Source organism: Polypterus senegalus, chromosome 15 (genome assembly GCF_016835505.1).
Source record: "Polypterus senegalus isolate Bchr_013 chromosome 15, ASM1683550v1, whole genome shotgun sequence".
In the NCBI taxonomy this organism is placed as follows: Eukaryota; Metazoa; Chordata; class Cladistia; order Polypteriformes; family Polypteridae; genus Polypterus; species Polypterus senegalus.
Window position 1 is genome coordinate 24,464,707 of NC_053168.1, and position 17,122 is coordinate 24,481,828.

The following is a 17,122-nucleotide window of genomic DNA, read 5'->3' on the forward strand; positions in this document are numbered from 1 at the left end:
GTATGATAATAAACTGGTAAAATATCCAAGCGGCTGGATACTTTTGATGGGCACTGTAAGCTCATAAAACTTGGTGTCCTTCAGATATACTTTCTTTCTTTTAATTAAAAGCTGAATGTAAAATTGTTGGTTTCCCTCTACCGTCAGCCATGACATTCCCCTTCTCTTACTGCTCCAGAACTTCTCCCAGGCCAGGCATTCTCTGCGTACTAGAGTTACTTACACCAGTCATTATAAAAACTGTGAAAATGCCATTATTTAATTCAGTTCAGTTTATTATTGTGTTACGCTCTTCTCAACTAAAATGAAATTACTAACTTTACAAACGGCAGCACGGTGCCTCACAGCTAGGAGATCCAGGTTCGCTTCCCGGGTCCTCCCTGCGTGGAGTTTGCATGTTCTCCCTGTGTCTGCATGGGTTTCCTCCGGGTGCTCCGGTTTCCTCCCACAGTCCCAAGACATGCAGGTTAGGTGCATTGGCGATCCTAAATTGTCCCTAGTGTGTGCAGGTTTGTGTGGGTGGGTGTGTGTGTACGCGCCCTGTGGTGGGCTGGCACCCTGCCCAGGGTTTGTTTCCTGCCTTGTGCCCTGTGTTGGCTGGGATTGGCTCCAGCAGACCCCCATGACCCTGTAGTTAGGATATAGCGGGTTGGATAATGGATGGACGGTTGACTTTACAAACTGCATTATGGGTATGCAAAGAAGATCTTAAGGGCTTGGCTGGTTATTAGGTTCAGGACTGAGCTGCATGAAGAAAGTTGATCGAGCACATCAATCTCACATAGAAATGGGAAAAAATAAAGGGGTAGAAGAATAAGATAATGAGTACATAAGCACACAAAGTAGTTTAAAACTGTTAACATAAATGGAGTCCAGTTCTATATGTTGTCACACACATGCACTTATGTTTCTGGCCTCCATGACATCATTTCCGCCGAACTGCCATAAAGCCCAGACCACTTTCTGCATGAACACAGTTCTTGGACTTAATTCTGTATACAACTCAGCTTATAATTTGCCTGTTTGCAGGTAGGATTCAGGTATACGAATGGCAGCCCCAAACCTTTTTTCGTGTGTCAAGGCTGTTCATTTCACAATGTCCATTAAATAATTGTTCAACTATGGCCAGGTGACATCAGAGCAGAGGAGCAGTCAGCAGCATCACTGCAGAAAATAAACCTCTTGGAGGTCCAAAGTCAATTATAACAGATAAATTTAAAGACAAAGTCAGACACATCAACAGTCCTGGAGACTGTCAATGCTGGGCCATCTAATCTGGCAGCTTTGATTCCAGGGCTCTCAGTATCCCACATGACTTTTTCAAAGGCAGGAAAACTGCCTGGCAGTAGAGCAATGGCACCAAGTACCGCAACAGTATGCAGAGAAGAGAAACAGAACAGAGGAGAGTTAGAAATGGTTCAGAATTATTGTAATGCTTATATTTTTGTGAAAATTACTGTCAAACAGAGATACAAAATACAAAACTAATCAGCAGCTCTAGGCAGGGTATGTTACATTAAATAAGTGAGTCCTCATTACTTCACAGATTTGTCTTCTGCCCTTGGCTCCCGTGGAGCTCCATTTGACAAAGTAACAATTGTTTACATTTATTCCTATTTGTGTGCTTAAATTTTTTAATCTTTGCTCTGTATCTATTTAAATCATTGCTAATAGTTTACCATCGATATGCGTATGCATATTCCTCCACTCTAGAGTGCCTGTTCCTGCAAATAAATAACATTATTGTATCTTTTTTGCATTAGTCTTCTGATGGCTGAAGTGCCTGTTCTTTCTTATAAATGCTACCATTGTATCTCTTTGCCTTATTTTTCTAATGACTCAAGATTAGTGTAATTAGCGCATGCTGCTCTCTATGATCTTTCGAATGCCTTATCTGTTATACTTTTCAGCAAATGCAGTGAATAGTACTTCCATCCACCTTCTGCTGAGTGTAATTTCTTTGCTTCTCCTCTTTCCTCATTTTCTGGATCATTTCCTCTCTTATCCATGTTTTTTAAAGTCTGATTTATTTGCCCTTTCTAATATGCATCTCCACTTTCACTGTCTCTTTTTAAGGCTTCACATTCTAGACTCATCATTTTCTTTATTTGTTGTTGTCTAAAATAGGTACTGCTTCTCTTTACCTTATAAAGCTAAATTCTTCATATCAAGAATCATTCCTTCCTCTTCATTCAGTCCACATTTGTTCAGGCTATTTGCTTGGTGTGAGTGAATGTGGATATGTATGAAAATGCGCTGAAATGGACTGCACCCCACCCTAGTTGGAAAATTCAGGTTTAATTTCTTTAATTTCAGGTTTAATTTCTTTAATTTAATGAGTTACCTCATTAAAGGAACACATATTTTGTAAAAAATAATGCTAAAGTATTTTTACCTGAATGGGTTATATCAATTAATTTCTCAAATAAATAACTCTGACTCATTTTTAAACATTAGATTAGATAAACTTTATTAATCCCATGGGGAAATTCAAATTCATACAGAAAGCAGACACATAAAAATCAAGAATACAGATTCACAGGACAGATACTACAGCCAGTCAATCATGCAATTGAACAGTCGATTGATAAATATATACTGTAAACAAATAAATTATTAAATAAAGTTAACAAGTACATTGGGTGGAAGCATTGAGTTTCCTGATAACATCCGGTAGAAAAGACTCCCAGAGGTGCTTCTAAGCACACCGTGATGGAATAAGCCTGTGGCTAAAAGTGTTCCAAGAAAGTGCCTCCTGTAGGAGATTTTTCATGATGGCATCCAAATTTGCCTCCATCCTCTTTTCCACAAAAGCATCCAGCGTGTCCAGGATTTGCCCAGTGATGGAGCAGGCTTTCCTGATAAGTTTGTTCAGTCAAGCTGAGGTTGCTTTCCCAAGAGACCACAGTGTAGAACGCCTCACTGGCTACTCTGGACTGGTAGAAGATTTCCAACAACTTGCTGCGCACATCAGAAGACCTGAGTCTCCTTAGGGAGTCCAGTCTGTTCTGGACCTTCTTGTACAGCGCTACTGTGCTGTCAGACCAGTCCAGTTTGTTGTTTGAAAGTATGAACCCCCAAGTGCTTGTAGCTCTGCAACCTTTCTACATCATCCCCCTGAATGGTGACTGATCTCAGAGGCTCCTTGGAACATGGGAAGTCTGCCACCAGTCCTTTTGTTTTGCTGATGTTGAGTTGCAGGTTGTTGTCCATGCACCACAAGACAATGTCCTCCATGATTATCCTGTACTTTGACTCATCTTCATTATTAATGCAGATTGTGATGGACAAGTCATCTGAAAATTACTTTAGAAATTCTCTATTAATGTAGAATTTTAACAGCACGTAATAACAAATATTCTTTCTGAAATAAAAACAAAAACAGGACCATAACAGTTCCTCAAGAAGATAAGGCATTTCATACATGTGGAGTTAGTGTAATGTAGCCTGCAAATATAAGGAAAAAAAGGTTTGAGGTTATGTCCATGATAAAAATGAGAAAATGTTAAAAGCACAACAATTTGGCTGTACAGAGTAGTTAACAAATATAGGAGAAAACATATATAAGAGGGGAAGGAGGCTAGGCTTTATATTATACCTGTACAAAAGATTTATCAACAATTGTGTCTGTTCTTACTCTTACTCCAGCACACAGCTACAGGAAACTATTAATAATTTTGCTAGTTTCCACTGAGCTCTGAGGTTTATCATTGACAGTTGCACCACAACTTTACCATTTTTAGATTAAAACTTCTTTCTATCCAGCTTTCCAACAGTAACAGTGTCCTGTCATGGTGCACTTCATGGTCCATCAATAAACAAATGTCCATAAAGACAGTGCAGGAGAATGTTAAATGAATAATTAAAATACGTAAATTTATTCTTCCATTTTCCACCACTTATGTTATTAACAGGTTGCAGGGGCAGCAGTCTTAGCATTGAGGCCCACACGTCTCTTTCTGTAGTCAACTCATACGGTAGGATTATTAGGTGTTTCCCAGTTATCAGGGAGAAAGAACCCCTAAGGTCTCCTCCCGGTTGCTTGTGCCCATAAAACCACCACAGTGAGATTACCTATCAGATGTCCGAACCACCTCAGTTAGCTCCTCTCAATGCAGAGGGTCAGCAGCTCTACTCCTGGCTTCTCTTGGATGTCTGTGCTTTCCAACCTATCTCTAAAGGAGGGTGTATTATCGTGGTATTTCCCTCCACTTGCCCTTTTACCTGTTTCCTCAAGGGTAAGGGTTCTCGTCAAGTTCGTTATCGGGTTGGTCTACTGTTGCACTTTAAGATGAGCACACACACACACAGATAAACACACACACAGACCCTAACCACAACAGTGCTCCATGAATGACACACACACACTGATTAACCCTTAGCACTTTAAACCACACAAGTGCTATAGGAATAACAGCCTGTCATTCAGCACTTCAAGAGACTTACTTATTTTGGGCACGAACAACATTACGATGTTTTAGTGATATCTCAGACCTAAATATTACTTTTGGTCTACAAGAATACATTTAAACATACAAAGACTCAACACTCTTGACTATAGGCCATTCATCAGCCAAGAATACCTTCTTTCTCATATTTGTTCCTTCTGTTGAGTATAGCGCTCTTCACTCTCAGCCATATAAACCTCGCAGCACAGAAATAATGGCAAAAATCCGGCTGTCACCAGGTGCTCAAAGAAATCTAACTTATTACTTCAATCACTCTAGACATTAAGACAAAGCACTGAAAGTTAAAAGCAGCATGGTATTTATTACAAGAATAATAATAATACCACAAGAACAAAGAATACTAGAAAATAGGTAGTGATAGGAAAGTCTGAATATATATAGTCTTTAGAAAAAGCTTACGAAAAGTTACAGATGACAAGGATGAATGTCCCAGGGAGGCGTTTGATTTAGCAATCGATGTTCATGATGCCTTTCTGACGACCAGGGCCGTCTTCGTCCGTTCCTCTTCTTCTTTCTTCTTCTCCCTTTGCTTCTCTTTCTTCTCCCTTTGCTTCTCTCTTCTTCTTTCCAAACCAAGGCATATTTATTATGAAATGTCAAGCCTTGGTTTCACAACACATGCACCTGATTGGCTGGCAGTCCAAATGATTAATTAATTAATTCAATTTCCGTTTTCCCACACAACAAAACCTTTGATGTGCTCTGAGGTAGCAGTAGTTCTTCCTGTCCCAGGCTATAAAGCAAATTGGTGTTCCAGATGTCCATCCATAAAGTAATCAATAGCCTGAGGTATCAGCTCAGCATCCTTTCCCAGGCTATAAAACCAAATTAGCACGAAGCTATGAACAAGTGTTATAAAAGTAAGGTGTAAGGGAAGAAAACCTGCTTTAATTTGTTAATTTCATCTGTTGTCTTGTCTTGAACAAAATATAATGGAAACCAAAATGTACAGATTTTATACACCATAACACTCCACCCCTATTTTGGTCAGACAAACTAAAGATGAACTGTGAGTCCTTCAAACCCTTGGCCGTCCGGGATGGTAGTGTGTTCCCACGCCCTTCCAGTCGCCTCCTACTGCCCAAGTACTCAGTCCCTCAAGCAGATTTGGCTCACCAAAGACATTTGAAATACTTCACAGCTCCTACAATTAGCAGAAAAAGAAAAATTTCATCAGCAGATGCAGTCCTTACACTAGGATCCCATCAGATAAACCCCAAAATTTGCCCTTGTCATTTCATAATGATTCCATAAGCATTCTGAATTCTTGGCTAGTTGACTCTAGTAATTCCTGTGTTCTGTTACTTCTGCAGCTCTTGTCTTTATTTCTTCAAATGCCAAAGATGCTGTATGCAAGATGGAAGCTGGATTGCCTAAATCTTAAACACCTATTCCAAGTTTAAGTGGTTTGCCAATTCCAAATTAGTGTCTGCCACATTACTGTGTTTCACCTAAACAATTTTAACTATTTACTCCACCCCTGGACCCCTAAATACAAGTCCATCTATCTAAGCTACAATTCTATACAAACAACAGAAATGGTTTTATAATGTCTTTGCATCTGATAACTAAATACCTGGTCTTAGGAAGGAACACGTTTCCTCAGATGAGGCCTTCATCTCAACTATCAAATAAACCAAAGTAATTTCCCCTGCTCAATTTATTCAATCAGTAGAGAGATCCGACTGCCACCAATTCTGGCCAGAATAAATTGGGACGTCCTGTATGGGGCATGAAGTGTCTTTCCATCCAACAGATCACCACTGGACGCTGCACCCAACAGGTGGACACCCTCTCCTGTTCTTTCCTTGAGCATTAAAAATATTTTTGGCTTATACCACTACTTGGTGTTCATATGAAATGCCTCCTTCAGCTCTTAGTGTTCTTCTCTAATGTGATCACTTTCCCATAACAATTACCTCCTGCATTGTACATTATATTACATTTCCATAGTGTCATATGAATTCTCTATGATAAACTTTACAGTTCTGAACTTTAATATCTTATACAATGTAGGATACCAGTTTGTCAAAAGGCCCAAAAACTTCTCTAAATTTAGTTGCTCTATTTTGTTCTAAATTTTGTTCACGCTTTCTTTACTTTGTTTTTTTTTTTTGTAGCACACACTATTGGACCAATTTACTCACTAAATAATTACATTAACAAAACTGCAAATCTAACATTCTAGTTTAGAATTCAAAGCTGAAATGTATCTAATTAATTTAGCTTTAATGTCCAGTTCCTTATGTTATATTCCTGGTTTTATGGTTCCTTCTTAGACATGCACTTCCCCCAGTTCCTAACTATGGTAGCCATAAAAGGCACACCAGGTGTGAGGTGGTTTGTGGCGTGGTGGTTAGCTCAGCTGTAGTTAGAGTGGGACCAGCCTGGTGGAATCACAGAACTCAATGCCATTGCCACCCCTTCAAATGTAGCAAATGTTATAGTGCACCCTGAGCACAATTCTTTGGAGGACCACCAGAGGAATGCTAGCTGCCTTCTTTCTTGCTGGAGCATCACTTCCACAGTCACAGATACTGTTGTGCAGCTCCCTGCAGTGCGGCTTCTTGCCTCTAAATGACTAAGATTATAGTCCTTAGGGCATCCAGCACTCCATTTATCCCCCTCTTTGTACTCACTTAGCACATTGCAAGCTTCTTTACTGCTTTTCCACCACTGGTCTTATACTCATGACCCCTTTACACCTTTCCATCACCCACAAAGCACAGAATATCTATGACACCCAACTAATGGGCCTCAAAAAGGTGGAGGAAAATAGCCTGTTTCAAAGTGACCATTAAAACACAAGACACTATATTGACATTTAACCCACCCCAGAATGGACATCACTTTAAATCACCTAGTTTAGCCTAATGGGCTATACACATCAATATACACGCTACAAAAAATTAAAACACATGCTAAATAAGGCATAACCTATCTGTCTAGGCCTTTTGGACAAAGTGATTCCTTCATAGTCTTCTTGATTGTCTTGATCATTGTTCTACCTTTGGGTCCTATGAAATCCCTACGAATGTGTCCTAAACTACCCTGTCTTGCCCTTAGAAACCAGCTTCCCTCTGCATGCAGTACATCCCATGGTATGTGCTTATGGATGAGAACACTTAGCTTTTATCTCTCAGTGTCCAGGTGTCTTTTCCTCAGTCCAGTGCTCGACAATGGTGGTGATGATGATGCAGTCCCTCGGCCTCTTTCAACAGGATTCTGATGCTTGCTTCAGGTCCTAGTATAAAAACTTTGTCACACACAAATTCAGTCCAAACATAAACAGTTCATTCTGGTTCTAATAAAGTCTGTAGAAATGGATGCAAAACAGTATTTTTCTGGCTTTCAGTCAAATCAAGTCTTTTGTCCTTTTTTCTAGCAGCCACTGTTTCTCATTTTCTGGATGATGTTCTTCCTAGACTATTAATCCAGACCTTGTTATCAGGTGTAATAATTAATAGTGCTGCAACTTGCCATACTTTGTCCACAACCAGAGTGAATGAAATAATATTCATTTCTAATTGAAAGAAAGAGAGGGTGCTCACATATTTTATTAAAATGTCTGCCTTCTGTCCCTGCTCCACAATAACTCCTAGAGCTCTTTACCTACCAGACAGACTTAACAAATATGTGACACCTGTCTTTCTTCCTGCTTTGGTGCTTATGTAGCAAAGACCCTAAAAACTACCCAGCTGTTAGTGTGAATCACAACATGCCTTTCAGTATGTCCTTCTTACTCTCAAAGCAACAGCTTTCAACTCAGCTCACTAGCTACATTTTCCCTACATGCTGAGTGCCAGAAACTGGATGGTTAGCCACTGCCTTCCATTTTCTTATTCCCCAATATGAATGTGCTGCTTGTAATACCAATAAGAATTTCAATCAAACTAACTGCTAAAATGGCCATTTCAATCCATTCACTTTTAATTCAAATACATTCAAAAGCTTTCATATACATACATTTGCTTTGCTTTCATCTTCTGTATTTCTTTCTTTAATTCACTTAGTTTTCAGTCACATTATTCAACTCATGCCCTGCAGTCTACAATGGCTACAGAGAATGCAGTTCAGTATAGAATAATGGAAGAAAACACTTAACTCTTTTCACTTTCTTTCACTTACAGTTTGGCATTGGCTGTTTTTATAATGCCACATGCCATTTTTCATACCAATTGTTGCATTTGTCCATCACTAAACAATGCACACCATATTGTCACTTACACTTTCCTTCATTACCACATACAAATAACCCTCACATTATAGCAGCTTTCCTTGTACTCTGCCTCTCCAATAGACAGTAAATTTTGTTTTCTAAGCAGCACTAATCAACATGGGCTTTGAATGGTGTGTTACTAATAACCAGCTTCATTTCTACTGCTGTTGCTGGATGTTTCACTGCCCTATAGCCTGTAACAGCTGTTCACCTTTAAAGTTATAAGGATCGATGCTACTTCAGTGTTAAATGTAAATCAAAGTTAAAAACGTGCTTTTTCCTTAAAACAAGGGTCAGTTTGTGCAGATCTACACTCTCACTCCGCTTATCTCATTTGCAGGGGACCACCTTTAAAACGCTGGCCTCAGGGGGGTTTTCTTTCCACCCCTTGCTGAGACCTGACAACTGCTCCTCCCCCGCTGATCTCTGTTGCTGCAAGCCGCTCGCCTCGCTATCATAAAACACCTCTGCCTGTTTAGCCTGCACAACAACCAGCATACTTGAATGACTGCCTCCTGTCCCATCAGCAATCTGCTCTGCTATTAACTGCGCTCCGGTGTGCAGCGTAACAGCTGTGTGTCCTTGCCTTTCAACAAAAGCGTCTTTCTTATCAGCAAGCAAATATGAGAGTGCAGCGATCTGTGACAAACTAAGTTATCCTGCATTTATCTCCTGTTTCTCACGGTCAAAAGACCCCGAAATCAAAGCACACACTTTAACACTGAGCGATCGTTGCTTAATCTGTGTGGCATTCTCTTTATACATTTCTACGTGTACTGCTAGCTGCTTGCGACTTTTTGGCCATCTATTTCTCATCTGTCTTGCCTCCACAACTAACTGCTTTATAATAATTAACAATACATAACCTGTCTGACCAGCAGACAAGTGTATGTTTTCTATTTTAGCCGCCTTTGCCTCCACTTTATGCAGAGACGGCTTCTCTGCGTCTTTGACTAGCAACGGCCTGCGATTCTTCACTCTCTACACCCCTTGCCGTTAAAGTTGTGGCTGCTGCCTCCGTTTTTAGCGGAGAAAACACAGCTGTAACAGCTGATTCTACCGTATGCCTAAAAAACTTTACAAATGCTGTTGATGCACGCTGACATGTGCCGGCTGTATGCCAGCATGCGATTACAGCATATTTGCCGCCTGTGGACGATCCATCCCTGTCTTTGAAAAATGAAACCAAACACACAAAAATGCAACACATGATTACTCCGTTAACCCTGCTCAGCGCCAAAATGTATTATCGTGGTATTTCCCTCCACTTGCCCTTTTACCTGTTTCCTCAAGGGTAAGGGTTCTCGTCAAGTTCGTTATCAGGTTGGTCTACTGTTGCACTTTAAGATGAACACACACACACACAGATAAACACACACACAGGCCCTAACCACAACAGTGCTCCATGAATGACACACACACACTGATTAACCCTTAACACTTTAAACCACACAAGTGCTATAGGAATAACAGCCTGTCATTCAGCACTTCAAGAGACTTACTTATTTTCGGCACAAACAACAATACAATGTTTTAGTGATATCTCAGACCTAAATATTACTTTTGGTCTACAAGAATACATTTAAACATACAAAGACTCAGCACTCTTGACTATAGGCCATTCATCAGCCAAGAATACCTTCTTTCTCATATTTGTTCCTTCTGTTGAGTATAGCGCTCTTCACTCTCAGCCATATAAACCTCGCAGCACAGAAATAATGGCAAAAATCCGGCTGTCACCAGGTGCTCAAAGAAATCTAACTTACTTATCTCACTCTGGACATTAAGACAAAGCACTGAAAGTTAAAAGCAGCATGGTATTTATTACAAGAATAATAATAATACCACAAGAACAAAGAATACTAGAAAATAGGTAGTGATAGGAAAGTCTGAATATATATAGTCTTTAGAAAAAGCTTACGAAAAGGTTACAGATGACAAGGATGAATGTCCCAGGGAGGCGTTTGATTTAGCAATCGATGTTCATGATGCCTTTCTGATGACCAGGGGCCTCATGTATAAACGGTGCGTACGCACAGAAATGTTGCGTAAGAACTTTTCCACGTTCAAATCGTGATGTATAAAACCTACACTTGGCGTAAAGCCACGCACTTTTCCACGGATCCTCATGCCTTGTCGTACGCAAGTTCTCCGCTCGGTTTTGCAGACTGGCGGCACCCAGCGTCAAAGCAATGCTACTGTTCCTGTGTGATTACTCATTATTTTCATGACGCGGCTTTATAAATACACTGAAACTAACCGCATATTGTTTATTAGTGTAATGCATCTGATTGTAATTAACTCGTAACAATATAATGGTCCAGGGAACAGCCATAGTATTCCAAATACCATAACTGCTTTAGCGTTGTTACTCTCACTGCACCATCCTCTTCTTCTTATTTTTCTTCTTCTTCTTTCAGCTCCTCCCGTTAGGAGTTGCCACAGCGGATCATCTTTTTCCATATTACTCTCACTGCACGACTCGGAGTATTTATATCACTGTATCTGAGTGTGAATCACAGCAGCAGCTGATCGGAAAGAGAATTATCGGTATACAGCTTTAAGGACACGCTGTCTCAGCCACTGCAAAACGTTTTAAAGCCTTTCCTGTACAGACCTCGCGGTTCAGAAACAGTTTAATCCCAAGAACTTTAAATGCACTCAATCAATTGCTCCTTGTAGAACGGTTTGTACTTATAAGTACAATCACCCCACTGTAAACTTGCACTACAGTTATAATATCTCACAACCTGAGCCACTTTATAAAGCGCGTATTTACATATGATGACGATATCATTTTTAAGGTGAAATGCAACAAAATATGTTTGTTAAATTATACACATAAAACTTTAACTTCATTTAAATAATCTATATTCTTTACTGGGAGTGTCGTGAAGGATAGAATAATTAAACATGTACTACTTAAGATATTTCAATGTTCTTTAAACGCGTTTTGAAGAATCGGCTAAGCTTACAGATGGCTTAACATCTATTACAGAGCTGATTGTATGGCGATCGGTTACTTGGGGAAAGAAAAGCAAGGACTCTTGGGCGCGCCAATATATATTGAATATAAAACAGAAAGAGAAAATAACAACACAGCTAAAAACGCAGCGACAAATTTCGACAAAAGATAAATGCTTGTCATTAACACGAGGCTCATGAAACACATGTTTAATAATGTGCTTTAGCTCCTATCATCATGAAAATGACATCACGTATACATCTCAGTATTTTAGTTATCAGAGAGCTGTAATATCACAAATGTAATGGACTCTGTATCCAGTTGGAGGAAGAGAGCCAGTTTAAGAAGCAAGTAGTGATTCACACGCACAGAGCACATAGAAGATCAAATACAAAACAAAGCATTTAACGTGCTGCTTTAATTACGATGTGATTTGAGAAACTGGTTAATTAAACGATTTTAAGATGAAGTTTATGATGTTCTACTTTAATGACAAAATAAAGTACGTGATTAAAGTGGAAACATTGAGATTGAAGTTGACATTTCGTGCTTTTTCCCCACTGTGTGCCTTTTTTTCTCTGTACCCTAATAAGCTTTCATATGACACTCAGACAGTGGGCTACAACTCGGCTTTTCACGACGACTTTGATATGTGACTTCTTTTTTATTTCCGGCACTGTGCGATTTTGTGAACGTGAGCTTTCAAGTTTCTCCAGCACGCTATGTCACTCGATCAACTTCCTTTTGTTGATTATACCACGGTTTATTTGAACAAATAGTATGTTTTTCATTTGCCTCCACTTGGTATTCGCTGAAATTCTTATATTTTCCCCCGTGCTTTTCCCATTGTCTTTTCACAGAAGGCTGCGCTTAAGGGCGATTTATATTGATTTGCATATTCAAATAGGCGTAATTCTGGGAGGATTTGGGGCGTTCCATAATGCGCGTGCACGAGCGTTAGTTTTCACGCTGATCGGGATTTATGTAGCGGAAGAACGTGGAAGTTGGAGTACGCACAGATTCCTGCATCTGGATTTTTCTGTGCGTAAGCACATTTCGGCTTTTGTGCTTACGCCATGTTATAGTGCGAGTTCTACACACGGCGTTATACATGAGGCCCCAGGGCCGTCTTCGTCCGTTCCTCTTCTTCTTTGTTCTTCTCCCTTTGCTTCTCTTTCTTCTCCCTTTGCTTCTCTCTTCTTCTTTCCAAACCAAAGCATATTTATTATGAAATGTCAAGCCTTGGTTTCACAACACATGCATCTGATTGGCTGGCTGTCCAAATGATTGATGAATTAATTCAATGTCCGTTTTCCCACACAACAAAACCTTTGATGTGCTCTGAGGTAGCAGTAGTTCTTCCTGTCCCAGGCTATAAAGCAAATTGTTGTTCCAGATGTCCATCCATAAAGTAATCAATAGCCTGAGGTATCAGCTCAGCATCCTTTCCCAGGCTATAAAACCAAATTAGCACGAAGCTATTAACAAGTGTTATAAAAGTAAGGTGTAAGGGAAGAAAACCTGCTTTAATTTGTTAATTTCATCTGTTGTCTTGTCTTGAACAAAATATAATGGAAACCAAAATGTACAGATTTTATACACCATAACAGAGGGCCCATCCACCATGCAGAGAAAACTGCTTTTAGGCAGAGAAAGCTCCTTTCGGTCGCTTACTCCCACAATCTCATTCTTTCAATCATTACTCAGAGCTCATGACCATAGGTGAGGGTATCAACGCCTGTCCTCGGGAGGATTCCCCAGTAAACTCACACCAGGCTGGGTACTCTTAGTAAATTTGTGTATCATTAGGGGCATTTGAATCGCTCTTTGTCTGACCCGTCACCTGGGACCAATTTGCCTTGTGAGGCCCTACCAGGATCTTTTGCCCCAGACAACATATCTCCTCCCAAGGTCACAGGGGCATACAAACCTCTCCACCATGATAAGGTGGCGATTCCCACAAACTAATAAAAAAATTGAAGTCTCAGCCAGAGTGCACCAACCCTTAAAGCATTTGTCAGTACTCCTTCCATAAATGAAGCCCCATCGCATCCCTCGCTCATTTACAAATTAGGACACCTACCAACTCTATGCTTTCTCTTTCAATTCTGTGTTTGCATCAATGCTTGTGTATGACTATCCGCAGTTCCCCCTCCGACAAGCACCATGGCCATCCTACTCCCTGTCAACAAGTATTTCCTTTGTCCTGGAACTTGGACCCTCTGTCACCCACTGCCATCTCCCATTGGTACCCGCAAAAAGATACGAAGTCCACAATGTCTCCCCTGCCCTTTGCTGCATCACTAGAATTTTTTTTGCACAATATGGAGACAGTGTTTATGGATGGATTGAGGAGCTGAAATATGATTCGACAAGTATTAAGAATGAAGGACACTGACTGCAGCTGCATTTTTTGAGGATTTTCAAATAGTTTAAAATAATTTAAATGCAACTGTCAGACAAGTATTCCAGCACTAGTATGACTTGCCATACATAAAAACTCAATTGTCTAAATGTTTTCTTTTTAAAATTTTTGTTAAATTCAAAGAAAACCGTTTACAAAAAACTAAGATAAAAAAAGTTGATGATGCATAAAAAAGAGAGAAAAAGGGAAACTTTGCCACACAGAGTTAACCTTACGATCATTCCATTTTCTGTAACTTATTAGGGGTTAAACTACATCATAATCAAGTTTAAAAAACTAAGCAAACTAAAGTATATTTACTGTACCATTAACATTAACGGGTTTGGCCGTTACACTCACTCTTTCCACTACTGACAAGTTTGTAAAATGATTCTAATTGACTGACTAGCATTTCAGATCCTGGTATACCTTCATCTCATAAAAAGTGGATCACTGGTCACTGCTGTAATTTGTTGCAAACAGAGAGTGGAGCTGCCATGTTTACTACTAGAAAACATTATGAGAAACTGACTGATCAAGGTTTAAACCTCACTACTGTGACCACAGACTCACCGTGTTTTCAATGTGTGCGGGACATTATTGACATAACCACACACAAAGCAAGAGATCAGGAACAGGAATAGTTTCAGAAAGCAAACCATTCACAAAGGTTTGAGTTATCTGCAATCTCGGATAAAGAAACAATGTTAAACCTTTTAACCCATCATGTCCTAATGTCAAGGTCACAACCCACTAGAAACTGGGATCCATGTCCTAATGACAAGTACACAAAAAGTCAGTAATCAATACCAAAACAAAATGGCATCAGACAAGCTATAAAGAAAAATAACAAAAATTTAAATACTTGAATCCAATGAAAACTAAAGCCATACATGTAATCATTGACCTTTTTTTTGGGTACGACAAATCCATAAAAATATTACAAACAAGTCTACAAAAAATGAATATCCAAATATGTTTGTATCAGTATAATAAATAATAAGGACTGGGAAACTGTTGGTATTCATTCAACAAGAGCAAAAAAAACTGAAGGAGGTCAAAAGACGAGCAGAAACAGAGATGGACAATCGACAAAAGAAAATGGATGGGTCAATATCAGAATGACATGGCAAGTGCCTTGATAACATCTTATCCTCAGTCATGAGGAAGGAAAAAGCCAAGCTGAATCAAGCCAGGCAATAGTATGTCAGCCTTTTATTTATGATATATTTTCACAGAGGAGTAACTCTAACAGTCAGTTCTGATTATACACATTTATCAAACACCGATGGGAGAATGCAACTAAAATAAAACTCTGAGGTACACATGAAAAAATAACCCACCGTTTATCAGCTTTTCTTCATATTAACAAAGTGTGGAGCGTAAGCTTAAAACTGTTCAGACACTTACTCTCATACTACTTTCCCACTTGAAACACTTTTGTGGATTAAGCAACACCCTTTTTCTCAGTCTGCTATCTTTATACTTGTTGAAATATATAGTGGATTCAGAAAGTATTCAAAGTGCTTTAGTTTCTACACACTTTAGTGAGTTGTAGATTTAATTTTAAATTGACATATTTGCCATGTTTGCCCATCAGTCTACATTCAATAACCCATAATAAGGCCGAGATGGGCTCTGGCCTCCCACAAACCAAAACTGTTTTAAGAATGTGGATTTTCACTTGGTCTCGTCCGATGCGAGAGATGGACGTCTGAAGTGGAGCTCCGCTAGCAGTGGTGCTATTTTTCATATTATTTGCTTATTATTCTGAGATATCCTGTATTTATTCAACCCGAGAGGGACCGCTACAGTATATGTAAACACATATAAACATGGCCAACAAGAAGGGGGGTCCGAAAGAATCGAAGACTAAAGCTACATCCAAGCTGCGATCAGCAAGCCCTAGTTCGAGATACGGCCTCTCAGAGACAGACCTGGATCAGATGGGCGAAAGTACAGACTCCTCGGGACCACGGTCCGCTACATCGTCGCCTGCTGAGAGCGAAAAGGGGAGCGAAGGTGCGATCGTGAGTGCAGATGTGGATAGCTCGCCGATTGGAGAGGATTACCTGAAACTGGAAAAGGCCGGGAGGTCCGCGGCTTCAGTTACGCAATCACGCGGGACTGGAGCAGCGGGACACCGGCTTCAGCAGAGTCTGCTGCTTCATCTACGGTACAAGAAGGCACATTTGAGCTATCTGAACTGAAAGTGTTGCTCGCTGACCTCAGGCAAGATATAAAGAAAAGCGAGAAGGCTAATGAGAAAGCAACGGCAAAGGCACATGAGAGACTGAAACAGGAGATGAAACAGGCCAATGAATGTCTGCGACAGGAAATCCAACAGGCAAATGAAAGGCTTCGTCAAGAGGTACAGCTTGAACTTCGACAGGTGCTGGGTAAAATTGAAGAGCGCATTGAGAAAAACTCGCTAAACTGAGCACGCTTGCTGATCGATTGGAGCATCTTAGTGAGACATTCACGAATCGGATCGAAATAGCCGAACATCTAGCTGCCAGTGCCGAGGAAAGAGCAGTAAATGTCAGTTGAATGTAAAAACTCGGAGAAAAACTTGGAGACAGACTGGCTGCTTTAGAAGATGGGAATAGAAGGTATAATGTCAGAATTGAAGGCTTGCCGGAGAATCGAGAAAGTTTAAACCCGGTGAAATTCGCAACTGAACTTTTTTCTAAAATAATCGGGGGCGACTTTAAAGCAGAATCTGAGATAGCAGCGGCTTACAGCGTCGCTGATCAAACACCGTCAGACCCCGACCAAGATCTTTTATAGTCCGTTTTGAACGATTATCATTTAAGTTAGAGGTGATGGAACTCCTCAGGAAAAAAAAGGAAGATATTATATATGAAGATTGCCAATTCGTCTTCCCTGACTTCTCTCCAGCAACAGCTATCAAACGCCGCCTTCTATAATATTAAACAGCGCTACGGCAAGCCAATGTCAAATACGGCCTCCTGTATCCGCAAAACTGAAAGTGGAATGGCAGGGCATTTCTATGTTTTCGCTAGCAAGGAGGAGGCAGAAAATGAGTTAAGAAAGCTGATCCC